This window comes from Protopterus annectens, chromosome 9.part0, assembly GCF_019279795.1.
Source record: "Protopterus annectens isolate FY-2018-M chromosome 9.part0, PAN1.0, whole genome shotgun sequence".
Taxonomy (NCBI): domain Eukaryota; kingdom Metazoa; phylum Chordata; order Ceratodontiformes; family Protopteridae; genus Protopterus; species Protopterus annectens.
In genome coordinates this window covers 1,453,792,381-1,453,809,450 of record NC_056743.1, presented here as the reverse complement: position 1 = coordinate 1,453,809,450, position 17,070 = coordinate 1,453,792,381, and the positions used below count along the sequence as shown (strand labels likewise).

Below are 17,070 nucleotides of genomic sequence, written 5' to 3'. Positions count from 1 at the left end.
AGAACCCACAAACAGTGACTACAGGAACATTTTATTTGAAAAAATTAATTATCAGAGCACTGTCTCCTTTTACACTTTATTGGTTCATGTTGTTTCAAATCTTGCATTTACACACATGGATAGCTGTCTAGAACTTCTGTTAACTTACAAGTATACCCTATTCATTTATTGAGTACAATATACAGCACATTTAAGACAATGAGCAGACCACAATATTAACTCTTAATCTGGGTAGACCACAACATTAACTAATGTCTGGAAGCTATGCTACACAGTACTGCATGCTTGCTTGCTTTAACTTGCTTTACCAGTTCAGATATGCACTGACATATTAATAAAACTCTATGATGCCCCAGGTATTTCATGCATGACTGTTAAGACTGCGATATCTGTATTTATTTCATTTCATTATTACTTTATGCATTAAGTTATTACTTTATTGATTTTCTTATATACCACACTCTTGCCTCATCCTAGCCAAACACCTTGCATGGAACTGGACATTGCAAGCTCTTTCTTCTGCAGATGTGGTAAGAGAAGGAAACCATTATGCATACCTGTTTTGCACAGATTCAGCTTGTATATGTATAAATTACTAGAAAACTTACTTACATTTCTGTGGTGATGCACCCATCCCATGCTTCTTGACTCCAAGTATCCAAGGTTCCCCTCTCCCTATGATACAGGTCATCATAATGGTGATGACACCCACTAGAGTGGTGGATACCAGTTGCATTGGTGAGGTCCCTGGCCAAACTATCCCAGGCCTCAGACTTACACTCTGAGTCCTGGTAGCTGCCTTGCAGCAGCCAGGGTCCATAGCATGCTGCCAGGAGTTCAGTGAAAATTCTGGACTGCTGCAAACCCCACCTTTGTGCCCTAAATCACACACCTTCCCCCAAGACAGCAGCATTACCCACAGTTAAGATCAGGTTCCAAGGAATAATGTGAAATTCCCACCTATTGTACTTTAAATAGGCTGAATTCCTGCCCTTGCATATCATACTATAACTTTCAAAAATGCGCCGCATCACTTAACATTGAGAAAACTTGCACAACCCATGTTTAAGTGAAGCTTAGCAATGCACAAACAGGAAAGACCACTGACCACATTTAAGCAATGCTTAGTATAGCACACCTTTTATAAATGTAACAATTATTTAATTTAAAGTGTACCAATGTTTCAGTCACCTGACACAGTTTCACAGCACTATATGTAAAAGGTGTTACTGCCCAGGACTCATACCTGGGACCTACTACACATGCCTCAACTTATCTAGCCACTGGGGTAGTGAAGGGAACTCATATATCGTCAGATACTGCAAAGGTGCCTGCAAGTGTAGAGCAGGTTTATTGTACAGTTTTGTGTGCTGCTAAGCACTGCAGAATGCATCCGGTTTCTATTTTTAGCTGTCTAGTTGATGTCTAATGCATAAGCATGCAGCTCTACACATAGCTAAATAATGTGGTGCATCACGCAAACAAGCACATAAAAATAAAAAAAAAAAAATTGAAATTGAACACATCCGGGTTTTATTTTTAGATGTCTAGCGGATGTCTAATGCATGAATGTGCAGTGCTAAGCATAGCTAAATAACATGCCACACCATGCAAACAGGCACATAAATGTAAAAAAAAAAAATTAAAGTAAATTTAATTTACTGAAATAAAATGTCTTGTAGACCTTTTGGTCAGGGTTAAAGGTCCGAAATGTATGTGGGTGTGCAGTCAGTCTTACTTGGATTCAATATCTGTGTTCCTGTAACCTCCCTTAGGCATGCACCATAATTAATATGTATGATGTGCTGCTTAAGGAGAACTGTGGTCATGTACATGGATACAGTCCATGTAGACTCTACATGGAGCCTACATGGATGTTATTGAATCCTGGTAACAGATATACAGTGATAGAGAGATAGATAGATAGATAGATAGATAGATAGATAGATAGATAGATAGATAGACAGACAGATAGCAATATTTCTCACTCTGTATATAGGAGTATATGACACTTTTTCTAATAAGCAGTGCATTAAATCTTAAACCATTGAGCAAAAGTGTTCAAAGTTCAACTAATCTAACAAAAAAAAAAACAAACACTGCTTCACTTCCTGCACCTCTACAGACCCATGTTAATTATATACACTAACTCCAAGATCACATTACAGTGGGGAAATGGCAAATCCTCCACTAATTGCTCTTCCACTTTCTTGCATAAAAAAAGTGGTAATGATAGATCAGCTCAGTTTCACTCACATTTATTGGGTTTTGTTTAGTTTGCTCATTTTACTTTAAAATCACCTTTATAACACCCACATATCTCTATCTATAAATCTATCTATATCTATATGTATCTCTACCCCCCTCTCTCTCTGTATATGTATATATATATATATATATATATATATATATATATATATATATATATATATATATATGTGTGTGTATATATATATATATATATATATATATATATATATATATATATATATATATATATATAAAATATATGAGTCTGTTACAATGCATGTGTGCACGTTATATATCACTGTATATTTACACACACACACACACAAACACACACACACACACACACACACACACACACACACACACACACACACACACACACACACACTCAGGAAAGTCTCACTCTGCAGTTGTCACAATCCAGTCACTAGAAAAATTAAAGTAAAAACTAAGGAGAGAACGAAAAAGAAGAAATTATGCTCAGGATACCATTGTCAGTGCATAGTTAAGGAAATATTGTCATAATTTCTCATATCAGTGAAGATGTGTTCATATTGTACATCCCTTAGTAGATCTTTTGGCTTTCCTAATGATGAAAAAAAGCTAGTGTCTTTTTTAATGTACACTATCCATTTAATATCACATTGTTCCAACATTGTTGTCGCAATACTATCTTTGCACACTGGCACATCTCCACTATCACATTTTCAGAGTATCTCTATACTTGGTGCAATTGTATTTACATATGCCCAACAAATCAACATGTGGCCCTCTTTTTTCCTCATTATATATTGTTACTAATCAAATCTTTAATTTATTGGTCTGGCAATATTTCATATGTATTCATGAGATAGAGTTTCAGTCAGGGAGTCAGCCGAAGTATATGTTAAGAAATGGTAGAAGCAAATCCTTGCTGTTAGGCAAAAATATGAAGATTTGGGAATTTGTTTGCGTACTTTTCTAATTACAGTCATTCATCTTTTTTAATGCCAAAACCCTTTAAACTGGTGCTCCCATCAGATGTATTTCTTCATCTTAAATACATAGTCAGATAATTGTTCCTGTAAAAGATAATCTGAGACTTCTGCGCCTCACAGAATATGTCTGTGTGCTCCCCACTCAATGTCAAGCACAACCTGTTTCCCTTACACTGAACCAAAGTAAAATAATATGAACATTCTCCCCTTTTCTGATTTGGATGTCCTACAATCATAAGTATGTGAAACATGGACTTCTCCATTATGCTATTATTAGCTTCTTTAGAAACTTGATTTTTTTTCCGTCTTCATCCACAGTGCTGTCACCTAAGCTTCAAGTACTACTGACAAGTCTACAAAAATAGTCTGCAAAAAAAAAAATAATAATAATAATAAAAAAAGACTATCATAGTGGCTGATAAACCTGTGGCTTCCAAAACTAAGTCCTTTAAATGGAACAGTCCTTTCTCTTTGCTCAGATGGTACTTCTACAGCAAGACGTAGCCAAATGCCTCCTGCAGGTATTGGTGAGCAGGTGTTGCAGCTCACTTCAATTAGTATTTCAGCTACCTAATACCAGGGATGCAAAGTGAACACAGGTCAACTTATTAGTACTCTGCAGAGAACTCTTCCACTTTTATTCTTAAAGTCTGCCCTAACTTCATCCTTAACTAAACATTTTCCAGAACTTATAAAGAGAAGGGAAAAAGTGCTACAATCACTGGATGTGTAGAAATATCTGCAGTACTCAAGGTCAATTAAAACTGCATAGAAAATGTTCCTCTGTGGACCAAATAATCAAGCAAATGGCCGAGCAAGTACTATTACAAAGTTTAATGCTATTCAGTAATATAATGCTGGGGAAAAGTATAAAGAAATAATCTTAGAGGTGTTCTTTATCCATTTTGCCAAGCCATTTGGAGAACTGAGTACATTTTTTTCCTGTAGACTTTCCATGGACAATATTTGTGCTGCAGCATCTTAGTCTACTGTCCGCACTTCCATGAGGTCATTATCCTGGCCCAAGAATTTCAATATAGCACATCATTATCAATGACCCAGAGTTTCATTTGGCAGGACAGTACTGGTAATCATTCTCACTTCCACATGGTCCTCATCCGTGGCTAAGACTTTAATTTGGCAAGTCAGTACTGCTGGGCATTCACAGTTCTAAGGGATTAATATTCAGGGCCAAGAATGTTACATGGCAAGAGTGTACTGCTTGGTATTCTTGCTTCTAGGAGGTCATTATTCAGGGCCTTGATCTTCATTAGTAGGACAGTATTGCTGGGAGTTCTATTTTCTGCTATTGTTTTCTATTCTTAGGTCTAGGCTATGACCGATGGTGTCCTTACACAGAGGTCCCCTCTCCTCTCTTTTTTTTTCACTCACTCTTTTTAGATTTTCCTGGTATAGTATCATTCATTCACTCATTATTCTGTCTTTATGGTTACATCTGCTGCAAGAAGTTAAAGTAATACAGTCACAGTAATAAATCTGAAATTCTATTCTGTCCTATTGCAGGAGACAATGTCTTTCTCTCTCTTTTTTTCTTTCTTACTGTTTTATGCCTGCTTCTTTCTCTCTCACTCTGCCATACTACCCTACATGATCTACATAAAGGAGAGCTTCAGCCCCCATCCCCATTTTGCCTGCATTCTTATTATGATGTAGCAAAGTATTCAACTATTTTAACTTTTCTGGTGGCAAGGCAGAATATTACAGATGGGAAGATAAAAGAATTCCCCTTTTACAGCAGTGTTTGCAAGGCTATTAACATGACCGTTCTCCCCTTTTCTGATTTGGATGTCCTACAATCATAAGTATGTGAAACATGGACTTCTCCCTTATGCTATTACTAGCTTCTTTAGAAACTTGATTTTTTCCGTCTTTATCCACAGTGCTATCACCTAAGCTTTGAGTACATGCAGTCCATATCTTGATGAGTATTTGAACATCTTAGTTATATGTTCATTAAGCTAAACAATTTATATCCATATGGTTCTCCCCCATATGGAAGCTATTCTCAGAGATCTACTGCTACAGGCAGTATGTCACATAATTTTAATATGCGTTTCCACTGACAGCATCTATTGTTCCATTGCCAGGAATAATTAAATTACCTTCCTATACTATATACCTTTTTATGGCAGTCAAGTGCTGCATGGGTCTTTGGGGCATTAAACTAAAATGTTAAATAATGCTGCATGGGTCTAAATAGGTAGATATGTGCTTGCATGTGACAGCATCAAGCAGCTTCTTCTTAAACATCCTGCTAGCATGAGGCATATTAAAGCTTTATTATAGTGTGCGGGTCATAAGCATGAAGATTCTATCTGCTATGCTTTTCATTTCTTCAGAGGTCATCTCTCTCTCTTCCACTAATTATATGCAATTAATTTGTAGTTGTTGCTTTTCTTTGGTTTGTATTACAGAGCCAGATGCACTTGTATGTAGCTGCCTTCCAGCTCACGATCTCTAGGTTATGGTTTTGCATACTAATGTAGCAGCAGGTTCAGGCTTTGCTTTCTCGTTACATTGGTCAGTAACCTAGAATAGTTATCATATAACAGCTCCTGCCTCTTCCCAGTGAAGTACCAGGTACAGGCTGTTGTTTCAGTCTCCATGGAAGACACGAAGATCAAAAATGCACATTAACCTTTATTCTTATTGTAAGTATATTAAATGTTGCCACTTAACCTCTATTTTCTAGCTTCCTTTGTTTCTGACTATTGATCTTAAAAGGTGTACCCATTATTAAAAGGCAGGTATACGAGTGTAAAACTGACACTAGTTTATATTTTATTGTTTAAAATCTTTTGTTTTTACTTTAGTGATTGCAATGACCTGTTTAATATGTCAGACTAAATCTTTTTCACAACACAAACCCAAGCATCCTCTGCATCCTTCTTCAAAACATTTTGGAAACTGACAGGATTTCATAATAGCAACACTTCCCATGACATGGAACAAACAGGATCCAAGTGATTCCTAATTATTTTCAGTTTATTTCCCATCCAGCATTAGGTTTCAGGGCAAGTGTCAGGTGGCTGAATCTCTAATTGTCATCACAGCTATGGAATTGGTTAGTTTTTGCTTCACCCTATCTATATAACTTTTGACTCTTGTGAAGCTCCTAATTGATAAACTTAGTAGGGTGGTCCTATCTGTATCTGAAGTATCAACCAGCGCTTTCTCTTGGTATAGCAAGATGTCACTGCAGAGGTGACAGTACTAAGACTGGAGTAAAGTTAAAAAAAATATTGTTCAGTCTTTCCTCATCCCTTGCCTGACTCAGGTTGCCATGGTGCGAGTGGATGCCCTCTCCTCATACTTTTGTTTCTGCTTAATTTAGGGCACATCACACTTTACTTCCTGGTAGCGGGGTACATAATTCTTCTCATTTTAAGCACAATTCTCAGAGTAGCACCCATAAGAAAAGGGCCAAATTCTGACAGCAACACTCAGGAGACATGAATGCTGGTGGTAAAGGTTGGGAGCCTCTTTCTGTATCAAACTGCAGCCCAGGATATCAGGAATCCGAAGAACAGAAATATAGCGGCAGTGTGACAGTAACCTTACAAAAACTTCAGAATGCTTTTCAAGCCTGCCTTTAAATATTCTTCCTATATGTTCATAGGCATTTACTAGGTTTCCAATTCAGTGGACCATTAAGGAGCCTATCCCAGATTCCCAGATGCCCCAAGCACTGTCTGCTTAAGTGACTCATGTAAGGTCACATGGTATGCAAGCAAGATGTATGAGAATCAAATCCTGTACCACATGAACTATAGTGTGCCAAATGCCACCCCCACGTCAAACTATAAAACCTGACATCCAAAAAGAATCTTTTGGGTTTTAACATTAGAACTAAACAAATTCTGAAACAAATCCACTTTTTATAAAATCAGCTCTGATGTCCTGAAGTTTAGTTAACACTATTATCTTCCAGGCTTGAGCTGTTAGGTCATTTCCGAGCTTAACTCTGAATTCTTAAAACAAAGTCAAAATGTAAATTAATAGCAACCAGGTAATAGTTCTTCAGTACAAGTTCAAAGTACGAAATTAAGACTGAAGAAGCATTTTGCAAAAGATTAATTTTGAGATGGTTTACTTAAAATACATCAGCAGCAGTCTAACATTACATTCTTATCTTCATGATTGCTTTCCCTTATGACATGGTCAGTGCTGCATAGATACCATCTCTTACTCTTATTCTACAACACGCATCTCTTTGTGATATAGGCATCATTTGTTGAGCTTTAGAATATATTGCCAGAGAAAAAACATGTCTGCAAAAACAGACAACGCACAACAAAATTCAATATTTCCTGTCAGTCATTAAACAGCTGCACAGAAGAAAACTACACATATGTTCAGATTTGCAAAACACAGTTTTCCTGCTATATGTTTCCCTTACTACAACATTATGAAGTTTTAGTAGTGACTAGAATGTGGATGCACTGAAATACAGACTAGCATTTACTAAACCCAAATGCCACACAGAAATATGTGATGGGCAGAATGCAGACTGCAAAGATAGGGGGAGAGCAGACCAGAAACTCCCTGCCTTACTTTTGTTGCTCACAGCTTCATGGCAGTCACTTTAGTGACATCACTCCCGTTCAGTGTCTTTATAAGGATAGCAGCTGAGCACACGCAGATGGACTGAGCACTCCTATCAGAATGCAGCCAGGATAATGGCAATTTTTAATCCAGCAGCCTAGGGCAGATAGCACCTTTTCAGTGAAGAACAGCGATGCAATGAGCCCTGCTTTGGAGAAATTCCTTCAGCCTTGCCATCATTTGCTTTAGCTCAACACAACACGGGCAAACCCTGAAAGATCTTAAACAGAGGAAAGCTCATTCTGTGTTGGAAATAATTATCTAAAGATCAAGCCTGATTGTACAGTGTAGAAAAGGTAAGCAAAATTAAGTAATTCACAGATTATTCAACTGCACATATATTTTCTACATTATAATTGAATCATCTAGTATGTCAGAAACCCACCGTAACTATATAACTTTAACTTAGCACATAAGAGAACATATGAAAATGGCAGTTTTATGTAATGTCAAAAGTTTTGTTACAGAAATGGCAATGGGGTAAGTTTTATCGATTTCATAATTTCATAACAAGAAAGGAATCTGATGCTGGTTAATACCTAGGAGCAAACTGAAATAACAGCAACACAGCTGTATGCAGCTATAATCTGTTGCAGGCAATGAGATATTTTTCTGTTACTTAAAAAAGAATTCTGAGTAGGTTTTATTGGGCTATAAAATAATCTGCTGAACAGAGTCCTGTAACTCTAATATGATGTAATCTGAAATAAAACTTTATTCTGCCATCTCTTTCTGTGGAATGTTTGCCCTTTATCAAAAATTGTTTTCTAAACAACCATTTAATCATACATGAAGCATAACAGCACAAAAACAATAAGATATATATGACCTTGCATTTCTTACTGTACAAAATGCAATTAATTGTGACTTGCACCTGAAAAGGCCATCTGTCTTGTCAAGTCTACTTTTTCAAATGAAGTTAATCTGTAAATATTAAAACTCACAATACAGGACAACACATTTTACTACAGTTTATTTACTTTAAGAGGATGCAAATACTGTATAAGAAAATGTATTAGGTCCCTAAGACAGGTGTCAGACTGCACATACTGAACTTTTAGATATGTCATTAGAATTGGGCTTATTAATATAGCTGCTATCTGCTAATATTTCTGACTGATTTTATCACTTTACATGTGCTGCAGCAGGGTTTAACTGGAAATGTCAGTAGGTGCTTAGTAGTATTAAATCGAGCAAGAGATCATTATTTAAGTCATCAAAAATGCAGAGGTGCTACAGATCAGCAAACAGGTCATACTCTGCCAGGAGAAATATTCAAAGCAGCAGTTATTTAAATCGAGATAATGATAGGTGGAAAGAGAAGGTCATCACTGGAGCCATAGTAACACACAGACAGGCTTGTTGTACAGAGATACTTCAGAACCAGAGATGACAGCTCAGAGAACTACACCCGGTGCTTTGCATAGGCAATGACTGGAATAGTGTGTGGGGGGAGGCTAGCCAGAGGTAGAAATCTGTTATTACTCCGGATGATATAGATGGTCTGCTTTTATACAGAGCTCAGTATTCACAGTTACAAGGAAACAGCAATGTATATATCCTTGGAAAAAATTAGATGTTTCATATGTATAGTCACAGGTGGTATATAAGGGACCATGTGTGTGTTCCTGCACTTGTTTCATGATTGTTGCTTTATTTTCTTTCACCAACTGTTCTGCAAGGTACTGAAAATATGCAGGTTAGTCTGTACTATCTTGGGAATTTTCTCTCCTGGATATAACGGAGTTTCTCTGGGGTAGAATCGCATAATTCCTTCTTCGGAAATGCAGCTAGACTATTCAAATGAGTGCAGTTTTGGGGAAGCAGTGTCTGAATGTTGAGGTTTATTTCAGTAGCACTGTTAAAGTTCAACACAGTAATGACTTCATGGAAGAAAGCATTGGGTGAATCCTTGAATATTCATTTAGAAATGTTTTAATGATTATTCAAATGGAGGAACCTGCAGACAGAAACAGATGAGCCTCATCTTTTTATCAGTTTTTGATTAAAATTTACATGTCGGAACATAAGGGAGCGGTGTCACCATGGAAGCCTTTGTTTTCAGTAGTTCTTCTAAGTGTAAGAGTGGAAGTGTAGGAGAGCAGAATGTGACTCCTCCTCCTTCTTTTTCCACAGTTCTTATAAGGTTTAGTGTAAAATGTATCCAAACAACGTAGTAAGCAGAGGTTTTGGATTATTTAACTAATTCTGCTGATCAATACTGCAGAGATACTCCATGAAGCATTGCATGTGTACATATGCTTTGATCCTGTGTTCTATTCTTTTTTCAGTTATGTTTATGTATTTCTTTTCTGAAGTTCTGAAAATGGATATGGGCAGATGAAAACAATGTAAAGTTTTTATTCCTATTGTGATTAGTGGACAAAGTGCAAGATAAAGAAGCAAAAATTACAAATACTGCACAGAGCAAAAATGAATGAAAGAAAAACGAAAACTTAAAACAGTATGACAAAAGTGAATTCAGTGGTTCCAGGTAATGAAATAATTACATGCTATAATATTACGGGAGAAGACAGACATGAAAATGTAAGGGAGGTACACAATTTATATGAAGGCAGTCAGGACTGCGCTTATTCATATATTATTGCAAATGTCTAGCAAAATGTTAAACATGGACTGACAAGAAGAGACTTAAATATCTAAATCTGACAATGTGGCTGTATCAAACTACCAGATCTTTGGAAACGTGTGCACGTTGATCTCAGGGTATACACTGCATGCCCTGAAGTCATCATATACCCTAAAGCTTTGGCAGAATTAATTAATCAAATTCTCAGATCATGGCTATTTAGCTCTCACTAACTAGATGTTCAGGTCAAATGTACCACAAAAGTCAGAAATTTATAAAGTGTTTTGTGGTTTGATGCATGGTACAGAGAGTTAGAATGTATGTTTTGTACAGTTAGCAGAATGGTGTTTATGATACAGTTTCAGGAAAAACAAAAAAAAATGTGAATTCTCATATTATTTAAGACACCACAGATGAGAGTAAGGATGGGAATCAGTTCTTGATTTCTGTAGTGACAGAAATGGTGATATTGAAACGTAACATTTTAGTGTAAAAGGCACACGTGTGCACGCACACACACACACACACACACACACACACACACACACACACACACACACACACACACACACGCGCGCGCACACAGACACACGCACACGTGCGCAAACTCATGTACAGATGCACAAGTGCACACACCGACACACACAAAACAGAATAAGAAGAAATTCTGGTTCATTTTGTTAGTTCCCAACACTATATAATTGCAAAAATTAATAACTACATTTCATACCAAGTTTGTTCATCTGGATTTGCATGGAAAGTAATGCTCATGGGACAAAGAACAGGTCCAAATGGAAAGCATTCTTTAGCATTTAGCATGTTTCTAACAATTGGATCAAGGCAGAGTATTAAGCAATATTGACTTGGATCTTTCTCAAAATTCCCTACAGTTTAAGCCACAGTTTCTGCTGAGCAAAGAGAGACAACTCAGCTGAAGTAAGACTGCTTGATCACTTCTGGAGTTTATACACTGCAACCAGACTGCTGGGAAATTCCCTTTTTTTGCCACTCTAATATGGAAACCTTATAGTTCTTGCACATCAGTCTGCAGACATATTTATTCTGGAGTTGAGCAATAGTTCCTTGAAAAGTTATCAGCTCAGACCTGAAATCACAACTTGGGAGATTACTTAATGTGCATGTAGGCATTTATTCACTTAGTGTTTTTTTTTTTTTTGGAAAGTATTTATGCTGAGATAAAAAGATATCATTTTCACCACCAGCAGCAGAGAAGACAGAAGTCTAATGGACATGATTATACTTGTACTGTATGCAATGCAGGTAGGCTAAATACATACAGAGGTATCAAGGAAAAAACTGGCAAAACACAGGTCTCCAAGTCTATATTGACATATGGGTGAATCACCAACCCTCCCGATGGAAATATAATCTATCCTGATGTACTGTGACCCTGGAGTGGGAATATCCCTGCATGAGGACTCAGTGATTTCCTCTACTCAGAAACCATTTCAGCCAAGCAGTTTAAGAAAGCAGCTGTAGTAAATTCTGATTTTCTGAATTGTGTTTTTGATGACACCAAAATGGGTGCTGTAGCTTTGCCTATTAGTGCTTTGTATAAGTGATGAATGTTGTGGGTTCAAGTCTCCTCAGAGTTATATGCTTTAGAGTCATCGGGGTCACACGGTTGTGTGCTGGGCCTATAACTCAAAGGTAGACAGATCAAAAGCATCCTCTGTTGTGCAAGTAGGAGGGTGCTTTTGATGGAAATTAGCTCAAATAGTGGACTGCTTACATAGCATTAAAGAGATAGTGTAATTGCTGCCCGCTTTCTTTATGTTTTAATTTGACATGTAGAACAAAGTATTAAAGCTATGAGCTGTTGACAAGTTGCTTCCTGTGGTTCAAGGTTTGATCTCCTCACCTGCCATTTATTTACTATGTGACCTTGAGTAAGTCACTTAAACCAGACACTGCTTTGGGGCAGTAGGAAAATTGAGCTAGACTCCTTAATGGTTTTTAGGACTACATGCCCAGTAACTACCTATAAACCTTTGACTGATTATTTTACTCTCACTATGTTAATGTCAGGATAATAGTGTACAAATGATCTCTTATACTATATATTCTTATGAATCAGGAATTGAAATAGGGTGGTAAGTACTCAAAAGATATGCTGAAAAATATGATTGGCTAATGGATTTCTGATAGTTTATGGACTTTACATGACTGTTGGAGCTCAGAGCTTTCTAGTATCATTATATATAACAAAAGGCTTAACCAATACTACATGAAACTATATTGTAGCCTAACAATAACAACAGTGGGACAGGGGGTGGACACTGCCTCTCTTATGTTATGGAGATCTGGTCAGGTGCCATCAATATTTGTTTCACAGAAAGAATCACATGGTGCCATGTGTGCCGGCAAAATCAGGGAATCTATAAGCATTAATGTTTGAAAAATGGCAACAAAGTGCATAGGCCGTGACTAGCTCTTTCATGTCTGGCATAACAGAAGTAAATTAAAATAACAGTTTAAGTGGATTTGCCATTTTGCACTGCAAAAGCAAATCCTAGCCACAGCAACTTACTGAAAGACATATAAATCCAAAGACACATTTTGCATGTCGAAAGTATATTTGTGTCTTTGTGATGCCATGCACTTTACCATAGCACACATGCAGATGTGTGCAACTGTTCAGTAGCTCTCATTCAGAGCTGTACAACTGCTCAGTGTAACACACATTCAGAATTGTACAACTGCTGAGCATAGCATATAATTAGACATGTATAAACTATCAATATAACTCATCTTCTGACATGTACAACTGCTCAGCATAGCATGCATTCAGCCATGTACAACCATTCCTCTCACGTATACTGTGGCACAGATATGACAGCACCATCCCTTGTTCATAGGTTCATATGTAGTTACTAGGCTATCGGCCCAAGGGCCTACGTAAGCCTAGCCAACAAGGTTCCCTGGCTTACACCACCCAAGAAAGTTATTTTCCTGTGCCACTGTTGAGCAGAGACACAGAAGTGATCCCCGCGGCGTATTTCCTATTTCCCATCCACTCATCAAGATTTTTCTTGAAGAGTGCTAATGAAGAACTTTGCTTGACATAGATGGATAGCCTGTTCCAGAGTATGGGAAGTCTCTGGAATAGGAATCTATACCTCCAGCATGTCCTGTTTATTGTGGTGACAAGCTTTAGGTACCTAGAGCATCTAGCTCTGAGGGATTGGGATTTCTTTAGATGTAACATGTCCAACAGCTCTGGGTTTGACATAGCTTTATATGTTAGGCAGAGATCACCTCGGAGTAGGTGATATGCTATGGAGTAAAGCTGGAGTTTTTTGAGACGGTCAGTGTAGAGCATTTGTTTGAAGCCAGTAATCCTCTTTGTGAGGTACTTCTGTGACCTTTCCAGTTGCTGCAGATGTCTTGTGAGGTACATTCCAAAAGGGGAATTGTACTCTATAATGTGTCTAATGAGTGTCATGTAGAGGGGAACAATTACCTCTTTTTTCCTGGATGAGAACCCTTTTATGATGAGGTGTGCCACGTAGAAGGACTTTCTGACTACTGTGGCGATGTGACTATCAACGGAGAGACTACTGTCCACCTGGGTCCCAAGGTCTCTTATCACACATTCAGTGTTAAGTAGATTGCTGCCAATGTGGTAGTTCATGGGTACTTTTTGGCATTGAGCTTGAGGCCATGGCTCTGACACCAGGCATCTGTCTCAGCGAGGCCTTCTGTAGGATGTCCACATCATTTGGGGACTTGACTATGGCTCCTAGTTTGCAGTCATCTGCAAACTTCATTAGCCAGAGGCCTTCTGTGTTAGCCTGTACTTCAGAGAAGTACATACCAACTGAGAGAGAGATCCCAGGACTGAACCCTGTGGCACTCCACTTGTCACTGGTTTGAGGTCAGATTTGGAGTCTGCAACTTTTACAGTGTGGGTTCTGTCAGTGAACCAGTTGGCAACCCATCTTGTGACATAGGGATTTATACCTAGTTTAGTGAGTTTAGCTATAATTCCAGAATGGGGGATGGTGTTGAAAGCCTTGGCGAGGTCAAGATTGGCTGTGTGAACCACCTTACCCTCATCTACGGCTTTGTTGACTGCCTCAAAGAAGTTGATCAGGTTCAGGAGGCATGATCTGCCTTTCACAAAGCTGAACTGGGTGGGATCCAAAGTTTGGAGGTTACCAATGTCTTTGTTTATGAGCTCCATTATGCTACGTTCCATGGCCTTGCAGACCAGGCTCATCAGGCTAATAGACTAATAGTTCTCGGGATTGGTGGTGGCTCCCCCTTTGTGGAGTGGTATAACTGTTGCTGTGCACCATTCAGTGGGCACAAAGCCTGATGTGAGGCTAATATTGAACATGGTGCTTAAGTGGGGAGCCAGTTTATTCTGAAGTTCATGTAAAACGCAGCCTGGGATGTTGTCCGGTCCCATGGATGCTGTGTTTTTGACTTTAGAGAGTGCAGCCTTTACCTGCGTAGTTGTGATTACAGGGACTCTGCATTCTTCCTGTATATATATGGACCCTTTAGAGGGTGAGGGGCGGGGTAAAGTTATCACTGAACCTATCTGCCAGGATGTTGGCAATATCAGTTGGTTCTGTAATTTTCGTGCCATTGTGCTGTAACTCAGAGCAGATCTGGGTGTTGCCATCAAGATTCTTGACATTGCTATAGAATGCTTTGTGGTTGTCCTTAGAGTTAGTTGCTTTTTTGTTTTTGTAGCTAGCTTTGGAGGATCTTATAAGGGATCTCATCTTCTTACTGTGGCTGACCAAAGAGCTCCTCCACTCGTGAAATTTTACTCTCTTTTGCAACAGTTTCTTCCTTCTGTTGTACAGTTTGTTTATGGCAGGGGACCACCAGATTGGCTTCCTTTTTTTGGAGAATAGCATCTTGGTTCTGTTTGGAATAGCATGATCCATGCACTCGTGTAAGTGCTTATATAGTGCATTTGTGTAGGATTCAGCAGTTGTAACTGTATTGTCCATCTGCATGGGTGTCATGATGTTCACCACTTCTGTCTTAAGAAGCATGAAGTTGGCTTTGGAATTTTTTTTTCCATGATTTTCTTAATGGGGGTGGGGGGGTAGGGGTGGTATGTAGATATCAAGGGTGATTAGCTTATGGTTGGATCGGACCAACGAGGAGTTGACTTCAGGTGTGGAACACTGGTCACTCATGCTGGTAATGACTAGGTCTAGGATATTGTTGCCCCTGGTGGGGGTGTGGATAAGTTGATCCAGGGCATTGGAGTTTATGAATTCCAGAAAGCGTTGAGCTAAGGAGTTGGTACACAAGTAGTTTTCCCAGTTAATGGTGGGGTAGTTGAAGTTGCCCATTATTAGGGTGTTTGGTTGAACCCTAATATTTTCCAGTACATCAAGAAAAGAGGAGTGGAAATCCTAGAGCATGGTGGGGGGTCTGTAGCAAGCTACAATTTGGATTGCAGTTTTGCACAGAGTTAGTTGCACTTGGTTAACCTCAGATGCATTATGCTGAGCACCTAGCCTGGAGGTGTGGATATCCTTAATGAATATGGACACACCTCTGTCTTTGGTGTTTCGGTCCAGGTTACATGGCCAAAAAGTGTGGTATGAGTTATAGCCTGGTAGTGCAGGGGTGCTCTCTGGATCCTTAAACCAGGTCTCAGTCACTGCACAGATATTGATGTTCTCTATTTTAAGGAGTGCCTCGAGTGAGTGCATTTTGAGATTTAGACTTCTAGCATTGAGTAGCATTACCCTCAGTTTTTGCTTGCTTGTTCCTGTTACAGTGGTGAATTTTTCATTTGAACCTTGCCTAAAAAAGGCACTATAGGGGCGGCAAGATTCTTAGCCAGTATCCGAAATCCCAGGGGCGACAGGTGCAGGCCATCTCTGGCAAAGCATCATGGTCTGTCAACCATGTCATCCCAAGCAGACAGATACTGGATCCCTTTAGAATGACACCAGAAGCTTAGCCAACTGTTGAAGTCAATCATTTTGTCGTTGTACTGCGGTATCATTCTGGGAGATGGCAGAATGCTGCTCAGGGCTAGGGTCATACCTGCCTGGGCCACAAGATTGGAGAGCTCTTCCATGTCTCTTTCGATGTAGTCGAGGGAGGTACATCTCAGGTCATTCACACCAACATGCACAATGACAGAGTCATATTTGTACTTGCTGTGGAGTGACCTGAGTGTGTGGGTTATGTGGCGGATCCTGGCACCTGACAGGCAGCTGACAGTAACCTTCTTGTTTAGACTGGTGAGTGGGACATCAGTGTGCCTGACTATAGAATCACCTATGACTAGTGTGTTGGGTACGTTGTTTTGCCTTATTGGCTGTAGTTGAGTGTCACACTGAGTCTGTGGGCTATGTGTCATTTGGGTTGCGTTGGGGGATGAAGGTTGCTTGCGTTTCTGCTTTGGACATCTCAGTTTCTTAGACAGATTATTATTGAGAGCCTCCAGAAATGTTTTTGTGTTACTGTGTGGATTTTGGTGGTGTAGATTTAGTGAGACTATGTGATGAGTGTGGTGCAAATGTTTACCTTCTCCTCTTGACTGTCAAGTTCAGTCTTGGTTGGAGAAAGCTCTACTTCCAGTTTGGCTAGATAAGTGCATCTCTCACAGGTTGTAGTGTC

The 17,070-nt window shown here is 38.9% G+C and overlaps 1 protein-coding gene across 1 annotated transcript in view; it reads left to right on the top strand.

The window, feature by feature from the left end:
- The first annotated feature begins 7,906 nt into the window (after positions 1-7,906).
- The window catches only part of LOC122812118 (neuropeptide FF receptor 1-like), a 487,711-nt gene continuing 478,547 nt past the window's right edge, over positions 7,907-17,070 (top strand). The window contains exon 1 of the mRNA XM_044084404.1: positions 7,907-8,149. The gene's annotated coding sequence lies outside the window, so the exon portion shown is untranslated. The remainder of the gene's footprint in view (positions 8,150-17,070) is intronic.